This window comes from Wyeomyia smithii, chromosome 2, assembly GCF_029784165.1.
Source record: "Wyeomyia smithii strain HCP4-BCI-WySm-NY-G18 chromosome 2, ASM2978416v1, whole genome shotgun sequence".
Lineage (NCBI taxonomy): Eukaryota > Metazoa > Arthropoda > Insecta > Diptera > Culicidae > Wyeomyia > Wyeomyia smithii.
In genome coordinates this window covers 12,767,664-12,784,997 of record NC_073695.1, presented here as the reverse complement: position 1 = coordinate 12,784,997, position 17,334 = coordinate 12,767,664, and the positions used below count along the sequence as shown (strand labels likewise).

The 17,334-nt window shown below is 40.7% G+C and overlaps 1 protein-coding gene across 4 annotated transcripts in view; it reads left to right on the top strand.

Annotated features, from left to right (window-relative positions):
• Positions 1 to 15,531: 15,531 nt before the first annotated feature.
• Positions 15,532 to 17,334, top strand: part of LOC129724929 (uncharacterized) — a 311,814-nt gene continuing 310,011 nt past the window's right edge. The window contains exon 1 of one of the 4 annotated variants that reach the window (XM_055680216.1): positions 15,532 to 17,037. The gene's annotated coding sequence lies outside the window, so the exon portion shown is untranslated. The remainder of the gene's footprint in view (positions 17,038 to 17,334) is intronic. The other 3 variants (XM_055680218.1, XM_055680215.1, XM_055680217.1) reach the window with 3 other exon arrangements.

The window sequence follows — 17,334 nt, the reverse complement described above, 5'->3', positions numbered from 1 at the left end:
GCAAATTCTTCAATTACAGTTTAATCAACACCTACGCACCGACAAACGACAAATCCGATGAAGTCAAAGATGAGTTCTATGACAAGCTTGAGCGAATCTATGACGAGTGCCCAAAACACGACGTAAAAGTCGTCATCGGAGACGCAAACGCACAGGTTGGGAGGGAGGAATTCTTCCGTCCGGTCATTGGAAGGCATAGCCTCCACTCGTCAACCAATGAAAACGTCCTGATGCTGATAAACTTTGCCGCGGCCAGAGGAATGGCCATATGTAGCTCCTATTTTCCACGTTTGAATATTCGGAAACACTCCTGGAGGCATCCAAATGGAGAAGCCTGCTCCCAGATCGATCACGTACTGATTGACGGTCGGCACTTTTCGGATGTTACTGATGTTAGGTCTTTTCGGGGACCAAACATTGACTCTGACCATTATCTCGTCGTTTGTAAGATCCGCGCACGGTTGTCGAACGTGCTGAAATCTCGCACAGAGAGGACGACGCGTTTCAACATTCAGCGGTTGAAAGCTGATGGCGTGGCAGCAGAATACGCCAGAGAGCTGGATCAACGGATCGCAGAACAGCAGGAGGAAGGAGTGGAAGACATAAATGGGCTGTGGAGCAGTATTCACGGCGCCATCGAAACGACTGCGAGAGAGGTGGTAGGTACGACGCGTGGAAGGCAGCCTAACGGCTGGTACGATGCCGAGTGCCAGAGAGCGACAGATGAGAAGAACCGTGCCAGGAGCCGCATGCTCACTGCGGCTACGCGTCACAACAGAGAGAGGTACAGGGGGGCAAGAGCTGCTGAAAATAGAACCCACCGTCGGAAGAAGCGTGAGTACGAGGAGCAGGTGCTCGCCAGCGCAGAGGACAGCTATGCTCAAAACGACGTGCGGAGATTCTATAGAACTGTCAACAGAGTCAGAAGCAGGAATTTCCCGGTGCCGGTCATGTGTAATGACAAGGACGGCAACCTGCTTACTGATAAACCGACGGTTGCAGCCAGGTGGAAGGAGCATTTTCAGGCGCTATTGAACGGTGAGGTACCGGATGAGCAGAGCAGGAACAGGATGACGATTATGAGTGACGAACAAGCTGTGGAGCCACCGACACAGGAGGAGGTGAAAAAGGCGATTAATGAGCTGAAAAACAGCAAGGCCGCTGGGAAGGGCGGTATCCCGGCCGAACTTCTAAAAGTGGGAAGCGAGCGGCTGTACTATGCGATCCACTAGATAATACTAAAAATCTGGGCGGACGAACAAATGCCGAACGACTGGTTGGAAGGCCTCATATGCCCTATCTATAAGAAGGGCCATCGATTGGATTGTGGCAACTATCGAGGGATAACGTTGCTCAACTCCGCATATAAAGTGCTCTCCCGTATCCTGTTCTTCAGATTGAGACCGCTAGCGGAATCTTTTGTTGGCGAATACCAGGCTGGTTTCCGACAAGGGCGTTCCACGACAGATCAAAGTTTCACCCTGCGACAGATCCTCGATAAGTTCCGGGAGTACAACTTATCGACTCACCATCTTTTTGTGGACTTCAGGGCGGCATATGACTCAGTGAAAAGAAACGAGCTGTGGCAGATCATGCTGGAACACGGTTTCCCTACGAAACTAATAAAGCTGAGTCGTATGACACTGGAGGGATCCAAATTGTGCGTGCGGATAGCTGGCGAGACATCAGCCCCGTTCGTAACGTTGGATGGACTGAAGCAAGGGGATGCGCTCTCCAACCTACTGTTTAACATCGCTCTTGAGGGTGCAGTACGAAGAGCAAACGTCGAAAGAAACGGTACGATCATCACAAAATCTCACATGCTTCTTGGCTTTGCGGACGACGTCGATATCATCGGTATCAACCGTAAGGCCGTGGAGGAGGCCTTCGTACCTTTTAAGAGAGGAGCAGCGAGTTTGGGATTTGTCATTAACTCTGCCAAAACGAAGTACATGGTAGCTGGCAGAGAGCGTGGGAGTCCCCGTGGTGTTGGTGCTGAGTAGGAGATAGATGGGGAACGATTTGAAGTGGTTGACGAATTCGTTTATCTTGGTACGCTTGTGACATGTGACAACGATATGAGCCGTGAAGTGAAACAACGAGTTGCAACTGCGAACAGGGCTTTCTACGGTCTGCGTAACCAGCTAAGGTCCCGTAGTTTGCAAACTCGCACAAAACTAGCGCTGTATAGGACGCTGATACTCCCGGTGGCCCTTTACGGACATGAAGCATGGACGCTGAAGGAAGCTGATCGACGAGTGCTCGGAGTTTTTGAGCGTAAAACTCTGCGATCGATACTTGGCGGTAAACTGGAAGACGGAGTGTGGCGCAGACGCATGAATCACGAGTTGTACGAGGTATACAAACATGCTGATATAGTGAAGGTAATACAGCGGGGCAGGCTGCAGTGGGCTGGACGAGAGAGCCGCCAAAACTATCTTTAGTAGAGAACCAGGAAGAGGCCGTCGACACCGTGGTAGGCCTCGCACGCGGTGGATGTGCGCGGTGGAAGAAGATGCACGATCTGCTGGTGTACGGGGAGACTGGAGAACGGCTGCTCAAGACAGAAGAAGATGGACATCTCTAATTCGTTCGGCCCTGGACCGGTGAACGGTCCGTTAGCCAAGAAAGTAAAGTAAGTAAAGTAAGTAAGTAAACAGAATTGCTTAAGGGGGCGGTCTTACCCCGCTTACCCCTAGTTTTTTCCTAGGTTCTGTAGATTATTGCCAGCGTAGCCTTATATTTGCGCAGTCTTTCTCAAATTGTGTGCAAATTTTTGCTTGCGGATCGCATTTTTTTCGAATTGCGGTAGGTTTTTATTTTTCAGATATCAAGAAAAAAAATCCGGATTTCGAGCAGTTGCATACATCTATTTATTTGAGCCTAATGATCTCGAACGCAACTGGAGAAAGGTCTTTATCGAAGATGAAACTGATTAAAAATAGGTTGCGTACGACTATGAAGAGTAAAAGGCTGTCAGACTTAGCATTTTTAAGTTGAGAGTACAATATTCTGAAGGAGCTGAATGTTGATTATTCAATCAATAAGTTCTCTGCAAAAAAAAACTCGTAAGAAAAAATTCTAGCAAATTTTTGGTAACTTTTCAATGAGAAATAAGTGTTTTTAACTCGTACGATAAAAAACGGGTTTGTTTTATTCTGGGGCCCCCACTGTAAACTGCCCCGGGCCCCCACAATCGTAAATTCGGCTCTGGCCACAACAGTGGCGGAACTAGACCGACGGAAAATAAGCGAGAATAAAAAAAAACTTTGCTGAAGACTTCGTTTTGATTTGATAAGTGAATAAAAAAATAATTTTCTTATCTCACTTTTAGGTGAATTAATTAAAAATCTATTTACATCAAAAAGTGTTTCTAAGGATCTACAAAAACTTTGTCGCATACACTTTAGCGTTTAAATAGCATTTTTATACTCAAAAGGCTGACGATCACGTTTTTCGCGTTTTAAACCATTGTGCACCTATCGGGGAAGAGGCAGCCATCCAGGCACCTCTGCATGACGGCCCGAAACAGCCTGGGGGCCATTTCAATCGCCAGCCTGATTGCCAGGTTAGGGATTCCATCCGGTTCCGGTGCCTTGCTCACCTTTAGGGAGTTGGCGATCACGATGAGTTCCTGTGTGTCGGACTCTGGTTCAAATAAACTGCACAGGCACAAGACTTTAATTCTGGATGAGAAGAAGAACAAGAAGTTGTCACAGTTTCAAAAACCTCTTGCGTTCGACAAAGTAACAACTTAGGACCTTTGCTTTTTACGCTGTTCCTCAACAACGGACGTTTGGTTACTGCTGGATGTTGACTGTGAACTAGTGTACGCAGACAATCTTAGGCTCTGCAAGAGCTTTTGGATACGTTTGTTTATAGGTGTCGCAAAAACTTTCTGGAAGTGTCAAATAATGACCTTTCACCGCACAATTATATTCAATTATCAAATTTATGAAGCGCAGAGAAGTGAAACAAGTGGTGTTCGTTCGTTTTGAACTCCTTTAAATATAGAATTTTCGAGCCTACCAACGATAAATAAAGAATAAAGAATATAAAACATGAACGCCGTCCTAATAATAATTTAAGCCATACAACTGATTCTGATATTTTGCCGTAAATTGTACCTTTATGACACGTTCTTTACACGATTTAAAAAAGATTTTTTCCTGAGAACACCTCGAAATCGTAAGATTCAGTTATTATGAAAATCGTATTTATCAACGCTGGATCTATCAGTATTCTATGATAACACTGAAATAAGGGTGTGTGTGAGTTTTAGTTTTTAGTAGTTGACGCTTGATAAGAACATATTGTGGTTGATTGCATCCAAGTCTAAGAAGTAAGAGACAACACTTGTTCACGCAACTTTGCGTGCAATCCGCTCACATTGATTGCATTGCGAGCATCGCATTCGTACACTGACACTGGGCCGTTCCTAATCCACGTGTTCCGGTTTTGAATAATTTTTAACCCCCCCCCCCCTCTCCCGCCGTGGTCAATCGTGGTCTTTTGATCGAACCCCCCCCCCCTCAAGAATACCACGTGGTTTCCAAACTTTCACATTTTACATTTTTTTTCATATAACCGTATCGGAATTTAGTTTAAAATTGGTTTGCTTGACAAATATAAGTAAAATTTTGCTTAGATTGATATTATTTATATTTTTTGTTTTTATTTATTTTTATTCATTTATCGAAATCGGCCCTGCCCTCTAGATTTTCTATTATTGGTATATCGGATTGGCATATCTCAATGCTAGCGGGGTTTATCACCTTGTCTATAATATTTTTGTCAAGCCATTCCACGGATTGACCCTCTGATGCACTGTCAATTACACATAACATTTCTGTGTCACTCGTCTTCAACACCGACGACGGAGCAATCGGAGTAAAAGCGGTGTTAGAATGTCGGTGTACCTGCTTTTTGTGGGTAATCATATTAACAGCGCTGGCAAAGTAAAGCCCACAAATAGAGCATATGCGATCTGAAACGAAATATTTTCTCTTGAATACCTGCAAATTAAATTTTTCTTGAATATACTTACTATTCAAGCATTTCGTCAACGATGGACAGTATAAGTCGTACGGTATTATTCCTGTCTCTGAATATTTTGTGGATTTTGGTTGCAACGTCATGCTCAACCGCATCAGTAATGGCGGGATCTCTTCATTGCCAGTTATGGCATCAGGTTCTGGCACATCTAACCCCTCCTTAGTTCGCAACATCGGATAGGGTACAGGTAAAAAGCCGTCCGGAACAATCAATCTCAAATCACTGCGCATGGCTGAACAACATGATTTGTTGCTGCATTTGACGATATACAAAATTTATATACAATCTTAAATGTGAGGATGTATTTATGCATACACGAACCTGGAGAAAATATTGGCTTTCTCGAACATGGATTGAATACCACCTTGGATCGACATCGATGGCCGCAGGGGTTATAGCATCAGGTGCTATATATTCAGCTATAACCGGAAAGCCCTCAAACTCCAGCTCATTCCAAATTTTGTGTCTTGCCTTGCGTGTTCAAATGCGACCCAAAATGGTCATGCGGCAAAATCACTCCCAATAATGCTTGGCTTAACGATGCCATTCTGCGTTCGCAGCGATTGTATGCTGATCGTCCTGGTGCATTAGTGAATGCATAAATGGCATCGAAATTGTGTTCTTTGAAAAGTGTATAAGAAATAATATGACCAAATATATAGAAATACATAGAACAGATAAAATAGTTACCCTTCATGAAACTATCAAATTCTGGTTTTTCTAGCAAACGGTTGAAATCGTAGGCATGGGTAGCGGCTGTTGATCCCGAGTGTTTTCCGCTCCTTATTGCCACATAAGTTGGCCCGGAATATTTAACTTGAGCTGGAGATCCGTCCAACTCACCGGACTCGATTACTATACCAGCGTAGATACTCGGTATTAATTTGTGTTTTTCTGCTACCACTCAATCATGATCGGGGAGCGTGACTCTATATTGCATACTCATTAACATCAGGGCTTGTTTATTAGCGGCTGTTATTCCTAGTGGCACGCGAGCTTTATCGTCTTGGGATAAAAATGCAACCTGTCTGTATCCTAGAATAGATGATAATGTTTCCAAGGAACTTCACGGAAAAAAAAATTAATATCTTTTCTTCGAAACATTAAACAAACTAATATTAATTACCGGATAGTAGCGGTGCAAAATTTCCCATTGGTATAATTTCTGTGTTGACTGGCTTGAGCGCGGCACAATTTCACGGGACATGTAACAATATGCCGCTTTCCTTGTGACGTACACAAGTTTCGTGGCTGCAATCTTAAATAAAGTGCGTTGCGAGATAAATTGAAACCGGAATCTTCTAGTGCTTTATGAAGGTCATCAAGAGTCTTGCATGACCGTATTTGATCGGATCGTCGTCGATCATCAGCTGCGCTTCCGATAAGAGCAATTTTGATGATTGCATTCAATAATTCTGGTTGATCATGTTCGATCCTAGGACGACCTGGTGCTGGACGAAGCTGATCCCGGGAAAAATTACAGCAAGTATAATGAAATATATGTACATACAGAGAGTGTTAGGAAATCAATTGAATGCATAATAAAAGTACGGCCACAAATAAAATCTATACTAACATTACAAGGCAAAAAATTTACAAGAAACTAAAAATATAAAATTTGAAAAGATTTAAAAACTGCCAATGAGAGACGATTCTAATTTCAACTTGGTACAGTTATCAAAGCAAGAAACTATTTGTAATGTAAGTTCAAGTATCAGAATGCAAAATTTAGGGGTGATCGGTTCAGAAATTCATTATAGGCTTCTATTTTTTCATATGTTGGCTATAACTTGAACTTGACCAAATTATAGACATTTTGGAAATACGGATAAATCTACGAAGAGGAATTATACCAAATACCTACCTTTAGCTCAGTGGCCGCTTCAGGGTTTTCTCGGACAACTGTCTTAAGTTTTTTCTTGAAATTCTCTCGATACTTCTTCTCTCGGTATGTTTTTAGCTTCTTAAAGCGTAGTGAATTCTTTTTAATTTTTAAATCGGCTTGCGATTTTTTAATTACTTTGCTTGTGTTTCCATCAGCTAACCCTGCACGTTGCTGGAGAAGAGCACTGCTCAGTTTACTGTCGATAATTGAAATTTCCACTCTCAATTTATCCTGCGCAGGAGTAGGTTGTTTAGATGCCAGTACGAGAACATCGTCAGAGCTCATTTTATTTTCAAGGTTTCGCTTCGTTTCTAGAGTATAAATGAAATATAAATTTGTTGTATAAATTTAAATGATAAAAATTGCAAGTACCATAAAAGAAAACGGGTCGACTCAAACGAAAAAAAATGTAGACACTGAATTCCAAACAATTAAATGAAAAAACAAAAAATAAGGATCATACCTTTGCCATTATCTTGTTTGTCATTTTCCTGCTGAGCTACGACATTATGAACTGTTGCTGAACAGGATGCTTCATCAGATTCATCAGCCTATAATCAATTTGAATTTTAGGTGACTATTTTCGGATAAGTTGAAGAAATGTAATGAATAATTATGTTTACTAAAATACATGGCCCTTAAGGCTGCAAACAAAAGTATTTTTGAAAATTGAAATTTTGCTGAATAACGTTAAAGCGTTTTCTACTTAACATTCAAAATAATATTTCTCTCGAAAATTGTGTAATATAAAATGTTCAATCTTTATAGCGCAACACGACTGCATAAAATGATTTAAAAACACTTCTTCTACAATAAACATTACCCTCACCAAATTTTCGCAAGTACATTTATCAAACACATACTTGTGAATGTTAGCAAACTTATCATACTACCTACCTTTGCAAAGAAACTCAAAAGGTTTCCTTTTTTTTTCGCTGCTGCCGCTTCCAATTCTGCCACTTTCAATTGCACATTTTTAGGAAAACTGGACTTATCTGCTTTATATCCAGCCCATAACACGTTGACGTTTTCTTGAATTTTTCGTTTAGACAAATCGCCATGGCACTTACTGTACGCGTTGAATAATTTGTTATACATTTCGCGAAAACTTCGAAACTCTACAGTTTGAATGAAATAAACAAATGTCAATGGAGGATTATTTTTCGCGCACTCAAACTTACACACACACACACCATAGCGAATTTGGAGTATACACGCACACAAAAATGCACATGATGCGGCATCACACGAAAAGAAAAATGTAGCAAGTCTGGAGTATCTTTCACCAAAATAAGTAGTTTACACGGCTAAACTCAAAATGGGCCATATCATTATAAAACAAACAGTCTAAAACTTATACATTTTATATGAACTACTCAAAACTAACCATGTGTGCAAAAAATGTCTATTGTTGCGTAGGTTAGGGAACATATTCTAAGCAGCTTTAGGAACCACCCGTGTATTCAGACGAAATACTCGAAATGTGCTGGGTGAAACTCAAACAGTAGTATATTAATCTGTTCGCTATCGTTTTCTCTGTCAGAACTTGTTTTCAGATTGTAAAACTAAGTTAGCAAACTTTAACAATCATCAATCAAAGTTACCAATCGAGGGACACTATTCCAATCACCCCGAACCTATTTTAAGCAGTTTCCATCTGTTTTGCAGGGGTTTTTTTGTCAGCACCCGAAGTGGCTCCTGAATGGCTGTAATATAGGTCGATTTGTTTCAATTGCAATTGTTCACAGATTTCTTTGTGATTAACGGTATTTCTTATATTCGCAAGACAGCTAGACAATCAAAGTTTTCGTTTCCATCATTGAAATTGTCGATATTGATCAAAATGCAGGGGTTTGAGGCCTGTTTCCTTCGACTGATTAAAATAGGCGCTACTGCTTAAGCCGTTCCCTACCCTATTTCCTGTTGATTTTTGTTTGTTTGAAATCACTGATGAACGATTATTTTGGTTATGCTCGAATCAGAAGCTTAGTTTAGCAAGATAAGTATCAGCCTGAATTATGTTTTTTGCCTTTCTCCTAGAAAGGTATAGCAATCACTTGCAAAACCGAAAGTATAAAAGTGCTCCAAAGGGCCGAATGGCATATATCACTTGACTCAGCTCGACGAGCTGAGCATTTTCTGTATGTGTGTGTGTGTGTGTGTGTGTGTGTGTGTGTATGTGCAGATTTTCATTCTTACTCACTTTTCTCAGAGATGGCTGGACCGATTTTCATGAAATTAATTGCAAATGAAAGATCTTGTTGTCCCATAAGACCATATTCAATTTCATTGTAATCGGATTTTTAGTTTCGAGGTTATGTATCAAATAGTAAAAATCATAAAACATCATTATCTCGAAAACTACACAACCGATTTGTTGGTCTCAAAAGAACGGGCTACCTGGAAAACCCTTAAGTTTTGAATTTTATAAAGATTGAACAAGTTGTTCAAAAGTTATGAAAAAAAAACAAAATTAATCCACCCAGCGGTCAGACTCAGCCTTTCTCATTCAAACTTATTATTTGTAAAAATAGATTTACATGAATGCTTAAATCCAATAAATGTTTATCCACTCTTTGGGTTCTAAAATATTGATGTTGTAATTAAAGTATAAAATATGAAATTTGACGTAATGTTAGTACTTAAGAAATAGCGAAATAAAAGCAATGACTCTTAATTTCGAACAATTTAATCACGAGCGATGCCGGGAACGTTCAGATAGTACGATACCACATTTAAATCATGTTGAGGCCATATATAATGGTCGAAGCAGGTAAAGTGTTGAATAGTCTTTGAATTTCTTTTCTTTCTAAAACTTTTAAACAGCATGTCAAATTGTTATGAAGTTTGTTATTTGTAAGTTTAGGAGATGACTCATTTGTATGGCACTAGTTATGTTCAAATAAGTCGTGTAATACTTGAGATAATAGACTTTCGTTGTTTTACAAATTGAAACATAACGCTTGCTTAAGTTTGATTACAATCAAATGAAAAGGTAACGTATGGGGCAGCCAAACTTTGAAACCACGTGTTCAATCACAATTCATCAGTTAACCCTTAACTAGCCCGTTCATCTGATATCAATATTGTTCAAATCGGTTGTGTAGTTTCTAAGATAATGAAGTTTCGTGATTTTCACATTTCGATACATTACAGACGAAGTTACAGTCCGATTACTGCAAAATTTAATAGGGTGTTATAAGGTAGGTAGACCTTCTATTTGATACTTATTCTGTGGAAATCGGGTCAACCATCTCTGAGAAATATGAGTGAGTCCAAGTAAGTTGTCTTGGAATATGTTTCTTTTCATAGCTGGATTTCACATTTTTAAACATAACAGGCAAAGCAATAATCCGTTTGTAAAAAAAATCATTAGGGTCTTATGGGGCAACAAGACCTTTCATATGACACTAATTTCATAGAAATCGAGCCAGCCATCTCTGAGAAACATGAGTGAGCTTAAATAGTCTCCAGAACACGTTTCTTTCCATAACTTCTGAACCACAAGTTCAATCTTCATAAAATTCAAAAGTTAAGGGTTTTCAAGGTAGCCCGTTCATTTGAAACTAATTTTAATCAAATCAGATGTGTGGTTTCTGAGATATTGATGTTTCGTGATTTTTACACTTTGATACATAACCTCTAAACTAGAAATCAGATTACAATAAAATTCAATAGGGTCTTATAGGGCAACTAGACCTTTCATTTGCAATTAATTTCATTGAAATCTGTTCGGTCAGACCATCTCTGAGAATAGTGAGTGCGAAAAAAGGTGCACATACACACGTACACACCCACACACAAACATATACACCTATACATGCTTATATGCAGAAAATGCTCGATTCGTCTAACTGAGTCGAGTAGTATATGACATTCGGCCATTTGGATCACTTTTCTACCTTTTAATTAGCCAGTGATCGTTAGAAGGAAGTCAATATGTTTACTTTCATTATGTGATTTCACATTTTCATGAACAACGGACAAAGTTACAATCCGATTGCAATGAAATTCAATAGCAACCTATGGGGCAACTAGACCTTTCATTTGACACTAATTTTGTGAAAATCGGTTTAGCCATCTCTGAGAAAAATGAGTGAGTTTAAACAACCCTAGGATAACTTTTCTTTACATAACTTTTGAACCATATGTTCAATCATTACGAAATTCAAAAGTTAAGGGTTCTGGAGACAGCCTGATCATTTAAAACTAATTTTATTAAAATCGGTTGTGTGGTTTCTGAGATATTGATGTTTCGTGATTTTTACATTTTGATACATAACCTCTAAACTAAAAATCCGATTACAATGAAATTCAATAGCAACCTATGGCACAACTAGACCTTTCATTTGCAATTAATTTTATGAAAACCGGTCCAGCCATCTCTGAGAAAAGTGAGTGAGAAAAAAAGTTGCACATACATACACACACACACATACACACATACATACATACATACAGAAAATGCTCAGTTCGTCGAAAGGGGTCGAGTGGTATATGACATTCGGCCATTGGGACCACTTTTATACCTTTGGTTTTTCCAGTGATTGCTATACCTTTCTAGGAGAAAGGCAAAAACGTGTTCTGAAGACTGTTTAATCTCACTCATGTTTCTCAGAGATGGCTGAACCGATTTTCATAAAATCAGTGTCAAATGGAAGGTCTAGTTGCCCCATAAGACCCTATTGATTTGTTATGCAATTGGACTATTAGTTTGCCTGTTATGTTTAGAAATGTGAAATCCAGCTATGCAAAGGAACATATTCCGATGACTACTTGGACTCACTCAGTTTTCTCAGAGATGGCTAACCCGATTTACACGTGGTTTCAAAGTTTGGCTGCCCTATACGTTCCCATTTCATTTGATTATAATCGAACTTAAGCAACTGTTATGTATTAAATTGTTAACAATACAACGAAAGTCTATTATATCAAAGAGTACATGACTTATTCGAACATAACTAGTGCCATACGAACGAGTCTTCTCTCAAACTCACAAATAACAAACTTCATAACAATTTGATATGTGGCTCAAAAGTTATGGAAAGAAAAGAAATTCAAAGACTACTTAAAACTATACCTGCTTTGATCGATATATGTGGCCTTAACATAATTTAAGTGTGGTATCGTACTATTTTAAGGTTTCAAATTCATTGATTCCTTGCGATGTGTTTAAAGACTGCAAATGCATAACCAATCGGCCATAGGATATGATCAAAGTCAAATAACAACTCGTTTGAAATGATTGGTTTTAATCGAAATGACAATGGTTTCGACTGTTGGCTTGTGTACATCGCTTGAACTCTAAATATATTTATATTGTGTGGTATTCGGTCATTTTCAGCAGATTTTCTGGCATCAACCTGACACCAGAAATACCCATATTGGGAGGTATTTAGTTATTTAGGTTGTTTTCCAAAAATTAAAGTGGTCGTCTTTAAATTCAAAATGGTGTCCAGGGTCAATGTTTGGTTTCTATGCATCGTCACGTTTACGGAAATATCCATATTGAGTATTATTCGGTCATTTCCCACTGTTGCCTAGAAGTTGCCATTTGGCAATTCAAAATGGTGCCTGAGGACAATTGTTAGCTCCTTGCATCATTCTGGTTCCAGAGATACTCATATTGGATAGTATTTTAGGTTGTTTTTCACAAACCGGTAGTCGCCATCTTGTATTTCAAAATGGTATTTAGGATACTGGTTAAAGAAAAACTCATATTGGGTGATATTTGGTCACTTTGGACTGTTTTTCAGAAGCCGATAGTCGTCATTTTGGACTTTAAAATTGCCTGTGAAATCAATCTCTGTCATCTGGGCGTAATTCTTGTTCCGAAAACATTCATATTGAATGGTATTTGGTCATTTCCGGCTGTTTGCCAGACACCGGAAGTCGCCATCTTGAAATTCAAGACTGTGTCTGTGATCAATTTTTAGCTTCTGTGCATCTTTCTGGTTCCAGAAATACTCATATTTAATGGGAATCGTCCATTTCAGGCTGTTTTCCAGAAACCGGAAGTTGCCATCTTACAATCCAAAATGTTGTCTGAGGTCGATTATGGAACATATTTGTTACCACTAAAACATTAACCTGCCAATATGGTTCCATTTAGTTGATTAGTTCGCGAGATGTGCAGAAATTTGTGAAGAAACATGTACTTCCAGAAGAAGGAGGGGCGTCGAACCATTATGGACAAATTTGTTACCTCTAAAAATGTTCACATACCAAATTTGGTTGTATTTTCTTGATTGGTTCTTGAACAGTGCGAAATTTGTGTTTCATTTTTATGGGACCCCTCCCTTATAGAAGAGGGAGGGGTCTCAAACTATCATAGGAACCTCTATCGGCATCAAAAACTCCTACATACAAATTTTCACGTCGATCGGTTCTTTTTTTTTTTTTTTTTATTCTCGCTTATTTTCCGTCGGTCTAGTTCCGCCACTGTTGTGGCCAATCACCGACGCCCAGGGAGGCGACTCCACACCCAGGACCCTAACTCACGACCCGTTTATTAACGGACCGGCGCCAACGGCTTTACTTCCTCATGCGATGGAAGGCGTGATCCCAGAGATTTTTCGCCTCAGAAAATCCCCCGGTGTCGGCTAGGATTGAATCTAGACCAGTTGGGTTGGTTGTGAGTGGATCACGCCACCTCACAACCATCGACACCTATGTCGGCGGTGGGATTCGAACCCAGGCGTCGAGCGTGGTTGGCGGAGACGTTACCAACCACACTAGGCCCCCGCTCTACGTCGATCGGTTCGGTAGTTTATGAGCCTATATGGATCAGACAGACAGACAGACCGGACTGCATTTTTATATGTATAGATTACAACATCAATATTTTAGAACCTAAAGAGTGAATTTACATTTATTGGACTGAAGCGTTCATGTAAATCTGTTTTTACAAATAAAAAATTGAATGAGAAAGGCTGGGTCTGACCGCTAGGTGGATTAATTTAGGTTTTTTATGTTGAGGCAGAATTTTTTTAAATTTTCTTCCAAGAATTGCAATAATAATTTTGTTTTTTATGTTGATGGTGTACTGATATTTTGTCATATTTTGTGTGAACTGTGAATAAAGTTGAGAAAGAATGAAAATTTGAGATTTGAGAATTCCATTTGCATCAGCAAGGATTGTTTTAATTCCGGGTTACACATCGTATTATGTTGAATATCACTTTTTTACGAGAGTAAACAAAAAACTATCAAAGAAATCATACAGAAATAAATGTTACCATAACAGATGAAAGGCAAGAGAAAAAGGCCACGTGGTTTTCAACTCACCCCCCCCTCCCCCTCCGTGGTCAATCGTGGTCATTTTCGAACCCCCCCCCCCTCCCCTATATATGACCACGTGGTTTAGGAATGGCCCCTGTGGCCATACTGCTATGCAATTCGGGAATGAAGTATTCCTTCTTCCCTGAGTAAGATATTTATTCAATTTTTCAACAGTCACAAGGTTTTACGACATTATTTGGTGGACCACAACACCAGCAATATTTAACCGTACATAAAGTAATTTTATAAAATTTACCTAAGAGAAGAAAATTTACAGTTAGTGATTGGCGAATATGTCAAAAGCCATGTTCATGATTAGCATTCATCGATTGGTGGGGTTTAACACTGTTTAACAGTTTAATATCAGGGCATAAGGCAGAACTTTCTAATACGTTTATTTTGATTGGCCACCTGAAACTAAGTTAAAATACCAGCATTCTCAAAATCGCGCACATCCTGTACCATTTCGCGGACTCACCCGAACGGTGCCGCGCCGCCGGCCTCATCAAACACGATCCGGAGTGGAGAATTAAGCTAGTGAGAACAAAGCGCCTAGCCGAATCAAAACGGTATAGTCTACGAGACGACAGTACAAACACGGAACAGGGCACTGTAATTTGCCACCCACCGACCCGTCCACCGCACCACCGTCGCCGCGGCCGTCGCCGCCACCAACACTATCACAGTCCGGCAATGTACTGCTATGCTGTGAACGTGATAACATAGCGGAGGGTAGAAAAATCGATCGATTTTTCCGTCGCGCGGTTCGGCGGCGGCTCGCTTCCTGGAAGCAGGCGCGGAGGAAAATGCTTCCACACAACGTTGCCGTGCGCTACATGAGAGCGAACAAATCGCTCCGCTTTCCTCGCTGGAGGATGGACGGATGCTACGTATTGAATTATTCAACTCGTGTCGGAAACGGGATCCTTTCTGCCTAGCAGCGCGGGTCAGCGTGTGTGTGTGGGTGAGAGATTGGCCGTAATTGCGATGGTGTCAGTGCTTTTTTCCGGTCGCCTGCGCCGAAAAAATGAAAACATTCTCAATCCAGTGGTCGTTTCCGGCTGCATGTGAGTTGCTGCCACTCTTTGCGAACCGTGATGTGATGGGAGAAAGTTTTTCTCCCATTGGTGCATGATTTAACTATTGAAAAACTAGGAAAATGGAGCGTTAAAGTGATTCCTTGAAAAGTTCCGCTACGTTTACAACTCTATTTTAGACTTATTGTGACCACTGATCTCCCGCTGTGCGCGGCTGCTCGTAAAAGGAAGAGAAAATATGAAATTTATTCTCGCTCTCACTGTCGCCACACTACGCACCGTTATCGGATCGTGGAGGAAAATCGGAGCTCGTGAAAATTTCCCATTTTCAGTTTTCTTTCAGCTCAGTTAGACTGTTCAGCTCTGTGGACGCGGTTCGTAACGTGGCGACGTATTGTGGGTCAGTTTTTCTTATTTTCTAGTTCAATTAAGCTAATCTGACCAAGCGCAGCTTAAAACTCGGAACGACATCGACAAGTGGCTAGGTGGGGGGAAGGAATGTATTTTTCCACCAGGATTCGAGCAACCTAGATATAAAAGTCCATTTTTGTTGCGTTAACGCATGAATGACGAAAAAATATGCCTCCAGGCAAAGTAAGCAGCAAAAAGGATACTGATGCGAGTGTGGAATGGTTTATTAGCAAACCGTGAGAGCGAACGGGATGGTGACAGTGCCATCAAGGTTTGAATCTTCTTCGTAGTGCTGCATGCGGTGCGGTCGGAAAAGGAAAACCTTTTTTGCGTTTTCGTAGTTCAGTGGGAATACCATAGAGGAGCAGAAAAAAACATGAAAGCCAAGGTGTTATGAGAAGGATTTTGGAATCCGCCGTCGATTGGGTTCTCGCTTGCAGTGATCATCATCGAGAAGTTGAGTTTTCATCCGGCGATAAGTTTTCCAAAGAGGTGATTAATGTTGGCACTGATGGAAAAGTTATGTATTCAACGCCAATAGAGTCGCTGCGATAGCGATTTGTGTCGACACGTGAATAGGAAAACTTGGGCCACACGAACTGTGTCGGAACGGGCATGAGAGTGATCTGGTTGCGGGAGAGAGGGAGAGTTCAAGTGAGCAAGTGATTGTGTTCACGCGTAGGACATCGAAGTGAGGAAAACAGCCAACTCAAGTATAAATATTGTGCAAATGGGAGAGAGAAAAACCGTATGCCGCTGTGTATTCACTGTGATTTTCTATCGTTTCGCGTAGTGTACTCGCTATACTACAATATCATACAACAACCGATACATAATCCGTCATCAATCCACGCTCAGGTGGTTGCTCCCTTCGTGCGTCGGGAGGAAAAACCCACCCTCGCTGCTAGTTAATCGTGAATTGCAACAGAATTGCTCGGAAAGAGAATCGTCGCCGTTCCACTGATATGTTCGATGGGGGCTATTAGGTGGAAAATTTGTTGTCCGATGTCGTGTACTACAGCCGCATAGTAAAGGATACACAGAGAAAAATCGCAGTGGTCGGTGTTGGTGTGTGGCACCAGTCAGTGTCTCCTTCAGTGTGTATAGCGAAAAAAAAAAAAGAAACTTGTTTGAAAAGTGCTGCCAATGAAAAGATAACAAGCTTTGACGCAGTTTTCTCTGATGTACCACAAATAGAAAATGGGGTCGCCAGTGGGTGAACGAGACGGCTGAGTGCGAGTGTGCATCGTCTTGAAAGGATACGTGGAAACGCGGTCCGGTGGTCGCCTGGACACACATACCGTGCACCGCAAAGGTCACAATTGAACGGGAGACTCCTGACTGCAACTGGGTCGGACCAGACACGAGGTAAAGTGAACGTGTGTTTCTAATACTCTCTAAAAAATTTAAAATGCAGCCCGGTGTTCGGTTCAATGAACCTGCAGTCTGTTTGTGAATTGATCTGTTTTTCTGTGATAGGTTTTATTTTTATTGATGCTCCGAGCAGCCAATGTTGCGTGAAATACTATTTTTTATGTGTGTGATTTGAGTGAAAAATGTTCCGTTCTGTGGATTTTCAATCAATTAGCGACATCTTTATCGTTGAATCTAGTCTGTGTGATCTGTTTTTTGTAGCTTAAACACATTTATTGTGGTGAGTTCAAA